We start from the raw sequence: 8,092 nt of genomic DNA on the forward strand, positions 1-8,092 counted from the left end.
TTCATTTTGATTTGTGGCCCATTAGCAAATGAAAGTTCTGTGAGCATTTCTCCCCCGAGCTTAACTCTATTCACATCATCATGGTCATCTTGGTCAACTCTACTTTGAGGAGGCATTTTTTTCCCCAGTCGCATTCTGAGTGCCTTCCCACCTTCCGATCCTGTATCTGACAGTGTTTCTCTGCTCTTCATAGAGTTTTCAGTGACTAGTGATTCGAAGTAGTTTGTCACTCTTTCTCCCTAGTCTTTCTTTGTTTGGAAGCTCATCTGTAACCTGTCCACCATGGATGACCCTGCTGGTTATTTCAAATACCGGTGGCATAGCCCTCAGAATCACAGCAATTCAAACTGCCACAGCACGACAGACAGACGAGTGGCGGTTGCGTGGTTGCTGTTAAATAGGAATCTCCTTGTGCTAGGGCCCTTAAGTCTGGCTCAAAGGTAGGATTTCCATCCTCGGATGTCAATCAAGAGGCGGAAGTGCAGCAGGGGCGACTGGGTTTGTAGTGAGATGTTTTGGGCTGCACTTGTGGGTCTCTAAGTTGGTTGACCCCACCTCAAAGCCAGGATCCAATGGTTAGGCTAGGACGGCGCTCTCGTGTCCTGGATAAGTAGGACAGCCTGGCTGGCCCCTGTAGTCTCTTCCCGCTAGGCAGCGTCTCTCCATCGACCTGGTGTCCAGACATCTCTCAACCCTCTGCTCCGTGGTCTGGGTTTCATTTAACACCTCCACCAGGTCTGCACAGTTCTCCTACATCGTTTAACTGCCGCCCTCCATGATAGAAGCCCTCGTGCAGAGGGCCAAATATAGAAGAGTTAAATATGTGAAAATGGGGGGGGGAACTTAATCTAATTATTGTTATCTTTATAATTGCTGAATCTCAGAATTAGTTGTCTGTATATGCTCAAATATAAATATATTTGAAAACTGCTTAGCGAACAGTTTGCTGTCTTAATTTCTTTATTTAAGTATTATGTTAAATTAAAATAAATTGTTATGTTTGGTAGACAAAACTTGGTCATTTATTTTATCTTTATTATTAAATTATTCATCCAGTTAATCATTTTGCAGCTTCCAGTCCTTAACCTTTGATGGGTGGAAATATATCACTGGAGTGTATTATATTCATTTTATTTTCATTTTTTTTCTGGAGCTCACAAGTAGAATAGCGTTATAATGTTTCTTTTATTCCTTAAACAAAACAATAATCCTAGCAATTAATCATATACAGGAAATGCTTGAGAATACATTTTAAAAATACATTTTTTTAAAGAAATAAATACATTAGTTAACATCCTCCAGTGTCCAAATTTCCACCTATTAAAATGAAAATATTCTTATCAGTAAGAGAGAGAGCCTGCCACTCCCAGAAACCTTTATCTTTTCTGGTGAAGAGCAACAAAGCTTAATATTTTCTGTGTTTTAGAACAAGTTGTATGACCTAAAAAAAGACATCCAGACTAACTTAAACTTTTATACAAGCTATCATTAAGATCAAAATTTGCATGAGAATTCATGTACTACTTTTAGAATCAATGTATTATGAAATGTTAGCAAAGAAATATGCAAAATATATATTCTTCTCAGGTACCCACAAGATTTTAGACCGTTTTTGAGGGACAGTGACTTTGCCTTTCTCTCTTTAAATCCAATACGTTTGTTTTATAGGTATTGATTTAGAGGGTCATTTTTGTTCTGTATTTGAGGAGGAAAATGTTATTTCTTTCACTTACATGGAAAGTAAATAACTTATTTTGTAAAATGTGAGCTTCACAACAAAGAGAAAACAGATACAGGTCTTAAGGAAATTTGTAAATCATTGCCTGTGTGGTTCCTTGTGTTCCCCTGAGATCACAGACACTAAATCCATACATACTTTTGTGGTTTTATGGTATGACATTAAATACTTAAAGGAAAGTATAGCTGAAAGATAACTTCAAGGTTGCAAAATCAGATATTAAAGTTTTTCGTATGGGTACTCTATATCAACTTATCTGTAAAAATAGCTTGCGACAGGATTAAAATCGCAGAAAAGGGATTCTATGACAAAGATGAGAGTGTAAACAAAGTAAAGAATTGTTCTAAAGGAAGTTTTGCAACAATTGCTATACTAAATCTTAGAAAATACGTTTAGTTCATTCAGTATTCATTCACCTTAGACACAAACTTTGTATTCAGAGTCTTACATACCCATTTCAGGAGTCCTGGTGTGGTACTGAAAGATAATCACTGGACCTCTAAGCAGGTGGTTCAAACCCACCAGCCAGGCTTCGGTAACCCTTTACAGGGTTGCTATGTGTTGGAACCAACTGGACAACAACAGTACAAATTTCAGTGATAACTGGGGATATACATCCTTTTTTTTTTTTTTTTAAACTTGTGAATTGAGTGAAGGTTTACAGACAAGATCATCAGTTTTACATTGAACAGATCAGAAAGTTTGTTTGAAATCTCAGTAATTGCGGTCTCTTCTATGGAACAACAACCATCCTGTTGCCTCCCTGTGGCACCTTTTACCTTACCATCCCTTTTGCTATTGTCCTTAGGTACATGTTACCCCCTGGATTTTGAATGACTTCCTGTTCCATCATTTGTAAAGAGCATGTCTTACTAGTGTTGTTGTTCCCACTATATACCTATCTACTGCTTGTACTGCTTGGCCAAAAGACGGTGTGCTCTTTTACAGATCTGAAGGGTGATCGAGGGCCATGGTCTCAGGTTCCTCCGATCTCTAACCAATAAGTGCAGTCATTTTTTAAAATTAAAAAAAAAAAAAAAAGTTTTTGAGTTTTGTTCCACATATACCATTCTATCCAGGATCTTCTAATGTGTTCCACATATACCATTCTATCCAGGATCTTCTAATGTGATCCCTTTCAGAGCAGTTCTTAGGGCAGCTGGGCACCATCTAATTCGTCTGCTTGCAGAGTCATGGAGACTGATGCTCACCTATTCCATTAGTCTGTTAGACTCGTTAATTCCAAGCATCTGCAGTTTTCATCACTCATCTTTGTTCTGCATCTGAAGAAACCAGTAGCTGCCCCTTGGACAGCCACTTATCACATACATCCTTTTGCAAAGACTTATAGGGGTGTATATTTAGAATTTGGATGGTATATGGAGGAGCATAAGTTGCCAGGGCTTGGTGAGTGTGGCTACAGCTTTTATGCTTCGAGTTAACTTGGCAGCTTGAACACAAGTATCATCCTCCACTTTACTTGCCATGCGACTGAATTGACAGCAAAGACACTTTTTTGTTTTTTTTTTTGTTGTTGTTTTCAAAGACACTTTTTTAAAAGCATAAATGCAAAATGGTAAAGTGAATAGGAGATAAGGTAGCATCAGCAAAATTTTTTGGTAGCTTGAGTCCTAAGATGCTGTTCAAAAAGGCAGAAAGCAGCCAAGTTTATATTGTAGAACCTTTAAAAAGTTCTTAGAACACTTGGTACTTCTGGAAGATGGAACTAAGCGGAGAAAGGTTGATGATAGACAGTTTCCTCCCGAATATAACACAGCTAGCTTATGGCCCCAACCTTGGCCTGCCAGAAAATATTCTCATGGGAACTACCTGATCACTGAGGCATGGCAGCATAATTTAAGGGAATAAGTGACCAAATCCACAGTATCTGTTTTTTTAGTTAAAATTGATCCATCTGAGAAAGTGCTTACTGGCAAAATGTTTCTTTTTATAGTCTTCTACTTTTCAAAATGAAGATAAACCTTCATCCATCCCTAATTTTACTGTAGTGTACTAATTTGAAGTTGCAACGTTGGCACTCCAGAACTGCCACTTAAATGGAAAGAGGGTGGAGGGGACCCTACATATTTTTGGCTCCATGGAGAAAGTGACTGAATTTAGTGACTGGGTAATATTTTGCACGTTCCATCTCGTAGTGACCATGTATAGGATTTCTGAGGCTTTAATTCTTTACAGGAACAGAAAACCTTGGGTAGTGCACTTGAATTTGGGTTAGCGTGGTGACACTCGGCTACCCTTAAGAAGGCATGGAAGTTTCCATTTTTGCACTCTTGGAAGCAAATCACCATGAAGAAATATAACTACCCCAAGACTTCAATGCTGTAAGGAAGCCCAAGTAGCATCATGTACTTGAATTGACATCCCTTGCGGACCAACCCAGCTGTGTTCTAGATTACTGGCCAATACAAACTACCTGTAGAGGTATAGGAGTGGTGGCAGGGAGATCGTTAAGAGGCTAATACAGCAGAAAGATGAGGTGGTGAGAAATCATGGTGGCTTGGAAAAGTGGTGGGGGTAGGAGTGGTGAGAAATGGTCATATTTTAAGTTTGGAAGTTACTGTTGCAGGATTTTTAGTGATGTATAGTTTTTTTTGTTTTGTTTTGTTTTGAGAAACTAAGTGAATGGTGGTCCCATTTATTTAAAAATGAGGAGCGGCTGGTGGGTTTGAACTGCTGACCTTGTGATTCAAACCAACTTTGCGATCCAGTGCATTATCCTGCAGCACCACACCAGGACTCCAAACAGGTATTAAGGTATTAGTCACATATGTAATTTACACATTTAAAGTGTACAATTTATTGAATTTCAGTATATTCAAAAGTTGTGCCACAGTCAATTTTAGAATATTTTTTTCACCTCAAAAAGAAACCCTGTACCCCTTAGCAGTCCCTTCAGTTTCCCTCCAAATATCCAGGGTCTCTATGAGTCAGAACCAACTCCATGACACACCACCACCACCACCACCACCACTTTCACTTACGGAGCACAATGGCTCCATAAGATAAGCACTGGACTGCATAACACAAGGTCAGAGGTTCGAGTCCACCAGCTGTCCCAAGGGAGAAAGATAAGGCTTTCTGCTCCCACAAAGATTTAAGCCTCAGATACTACTCAGGGTCACTGTGAGTTGGAACTGACTTGACACACTCAACAGCAGCAACACTTTGACTTAATATGATGTTTTCAAGGTCCACCCATGTTGGAGCCTGAATCGGTACTTAATACGTTTTCTTTTTAGGAATTAACACACCCTTTTAATTTGTTCTAGGTATTTTTAAGGTTTAAAAATATTTACAGTTTATACTTCCTAATAGGAAAGCATTATCTTAATGAATCTCCTAATGGCAAATGTGTGTAAAATGTCTCAGCTGCATTGGGAGTGCAAGGCCAGGGTGGTCTTCAAAGCACCCCAGCGTTCTTGATGGGAAGGTTGGAGGCTTGCAGGCTTGTATTATTGTGACATCTATTGAGCACTCTAGTTTGCTTTTCCTTCAGCAAGTGCTTTATTTGTCAAAAGAGCGTTATGCCTGGCCTCCAAATTGGACTGACAGTTTACTGAAGCGATTCATAACCCTAAGGGTTACCCAGATGTTTGGATGTATGTGCTGGGTTCTCTGATAGTGTAGTGATTACAAGTTGGGCTGTGGCTGCTAATCTCACAGTTAGCAGTTCTAAATGACAAGTGGTTCCACTGGAGAAAGATGAGTCTTTCTGCTTCTGTAACCGTTTATAGCTTTGGAAACCCTTTACAGGGTCACTGTGAGTTGGAACTGGCTCCATGGCACACTACCACCATCACCAGATCACATTCTGGAAGGCCACCGTAACTTGTGGATCCTTCATGGCTGCAGGCACCTCAGGATCACTAAGAATCTCACTGAACCTAGGCATGCGTCATGCTATTTCAGGCACTATCACCTGGAAAAGAGCCATGCTGCGCTCCTGATTGTCTTCTGGCTTCTTCCTCCCACTCAGCTCTTTCATGTTCTTCCTAACCCTTTTTATTTATTTATTTATTTTATTTCTTGCTCTTCATGTTTTCGATCATACTTTCTCCAATGTTCTGCAGTTTCCTGGACCCGTGGTTGAACTTCTTTCAGCATTGTACTAGCATCTTTATTGTAGTCCAATTTACAAGCAAAGAGCAAGGTCATGTGTTGCTTCTTCACAGTGGTCTAGAAATCCCTGTGCTTTCCCTTGCCATTTGTACGCTGAGCTGAATCAGGATGGCAACATTTGGCTTCTGTAATATGATGAAGACACTGACACCCTTGGCATACTGAATGGCCAAGCGAGGATCCAGTTTGGTGGCATCTGTGAATAAGTCGATGTTTTTTTGTAGTTCACTATCATTTAGGGCAAGGAGCTCTGGTAGCGTAGTGGTTACGAATCGGGCTGTGAACCTTAAGGTCAGCAGTTCGAAACTACCAGCTGTTCCGCGGGAGAAAGATGAGGCTTTCTGCTCCCATAAAGATTTACAGCCTCGGAAACCCTGTACAGGGTCGCTGAGTCGAAATCGACTCCACGGCACATAACAACAACAACATCATTTAGGGCATCAGTGGTAGCCACTTTATCATTTGCCTGACTCAGCATCTCTTCAGTTATCTCTGCAGTTCCATCTCCTATTTCTTGAGGGGCATCTGTGTCTGGTTCAGTCACAACTTTACTGTCAATTTCTAGATCACTTTCCTCACTTGATGGCTCATCTGTCTTTGTTCTCTTCTGGCTGCTTCTTACCTGTTTTTCTTCCTTGGGATTTTTGTCTGACTTAGCTGTGTGCTTCCTTAATGGCTAATGATACAGAACATCTCTCCATCTGTGTACTGATCATTCATATATTTTCTCTGGAGAAAAATCTTTTCAGATCCTTTGCTCATTTTTAAACTCGGCTGTTTGTCTTTTTATTTTGTTTTGTTTTATTATTTTTGATTTATTGTGATACATATAACTGATGTAGAAAAAATGGTACTTATTTAATATGGTGTCTTTTGGCATGTGTATACACTAGTGAAACTGTCACTACAATGAGGATAATAAGCATCTTTGCTATCCCTGAAAGTTTTCTTGAGCCCCTTTGTAATCTGTCTCCCCACCCCTTTGTGTCCCTTAGCAAACACTTCTCTGTTGTCTGTATGATAGATTAGCTTACATTTTCTAGGGTTTTGTATGAATGGAATCATAGAGTGTATATACCCTTGTTTTGATCATGGAGTCAGGACTTTTTCATTCAGTATAATTGTTTTGATATTTATCCATCCTATTATAATTCACATACCATAACATTTATTCTTTTGAAGTCTACAGTTTAGTGGGTTTTTTTGTCGTCTTCCCCCATTTTTTTTTTTTTTGGGGGGGCGGGGGTGCATTCACAAAATTGTGCCATCATCACTACTTATTTAATTTCAGAACATTTTCATCACTTCAAAAAGAAATTTTGTACCTCCGTAGTAGTCGCACCCTGTCACCCTTACCGATCTACTTTCTGTCCGGTTGTCTTTTTCTTATGGATGTGTAGATAGCGTCATATATTTTAGATTCCAATCCCTTATTAGAAATATGATTTAGGACATTTGTCTCCCATTTTGTGGGTTGTCTTTTCATTTTTTTGATGGTGTCTTTTGAAGCATAAAAGGTTTTAAATTTTAATGAAGGACAATTTTTCCTTTAACCATACTTATTTAATCTATAATACTGAGCAAATACACGGAGAAGCTGGACGATATGAAAAGAATGAGGTATCAGGATTGGAGGAAGGCTCATTAACAACTGGCTGTATGCAGATGACACAATCAAGTGTGCTGAAAATAAAGAGGGTTTGAAGCGCTTACTAATGAAAATCAAATACTACAGCGTTCAGTGTGGATTACAACTTAATATTGTTGTTGTTAAGTGCCGTTGAGTCAGTTCCGACCCATAACGACCCTGTATAGGGTTTCCAAGGAGCAACTGGTGAGTTTGAACCGCTGACCTTGGGATTCAAAGCGACTTTGCAGTCCAATGCATTAATCCATAGTGCCATACCAGGACTCCACACCTCAATATAATGAAAACAAAAATCCTTACAACAGGACCAATAAACATCATGATAAACAGAGAAAAGATAGAAGTTGTCAAGGATTTCATTTTACTTGGATCCACAACCATCACCCATTGAAGCAGCAGTCAGGAGATGAACGGATGTATTGCATTGGTCAAATCTGCTACAAAAAGTCTCTCTAAGTGTTAAAGAGCAAAGATGTCACTTTGAGGACTAAGGTGCACCTGACCAAGCCATGGTATTTTCAGTTGCTTTATGTGCATGTGTGCCGGGGTCCTGAGTCGGGGTCCAG

The 8,092-nt window shown here is 39.5% G+C and overlaps 1 protein-coding gene and 1 pseudogene across 1 annotated transcript in view; one reads left to right on the top strand and one right to left on the bottom strand.

The window, feature by feature from the left end:
- The window catches only part of FAM169A (family with sequence similarity 169, member A), an 87,113-nt gene that overhangs the window by 17,744 nt on the left and 61,277 nt on the right, over positions 1 to 8,092 (top strand). The gene's annotated exons all lie outside the window — the stretch shown is intronic.
- LOC102825947 overlaps positions 5,665 to 8,092 on the bottom strand; it is a 3,763-nt pseudogene continuing 1,335 nt past the window's right edge.

This window comes from Chrysochloris asiatica, unplaced genomic scaffold (genome assembly GCF_000296735.1).
Source record: "Chrysochloris asiatica unplaced genomic scaffold, ChrAsi1.0 scaffold00275, whole genome shotgun sequence".
NCBI classification, from domain to species: Eukaryota; Metazoa; Chordata; class Mammalia; order Afrosoricida; family Chrysochloridae; genus Chrysochloris; species Chrysochloris asiatica.